The sequence below is a fragment of the Epinephelus moara genome, chromosome 24, assembly GCF_006386435.1.
Source record: "Epinephelus moara isolate mb chromosome 24, YSFRI_EMoa_1.0, whole genome shotgun sequence".
In the NCBI taxonomy this organism is placed as follows: Eukaryota; Metazoa; Chordata; class Actinopteri; order Perciformes; family Serranidae; genus Epinephelus; species Epinephelus moara.
Window position 1 is genome coordinate 1,584,892 of NC_065529.1, and position 282 is coordinate 1,585,173.

Here is a 282-nt window from a genome sequence, read left to right on the forward strand (position 1 = left end):
TATTATAACTATGAAAATGGGACTGTGGTCAAGATAATTTGAAAAAAGATACAGAAGGATGAGCAGCAGGGGATATTTGCAGCACAGCTGGTGGAAAAGTGAATATGTGCACAAAGGTGTGCTATACATAATATGCTATACTGTGTTTTGTATTGTGTATATGGTGTTTATACAGTATGTTTATACAGTATATAAATACTGTGTATATACATATATATATATATATATATATATATATATATATAGCCTATATATATGCAGTGGCGACTGGTCATTAGGGGC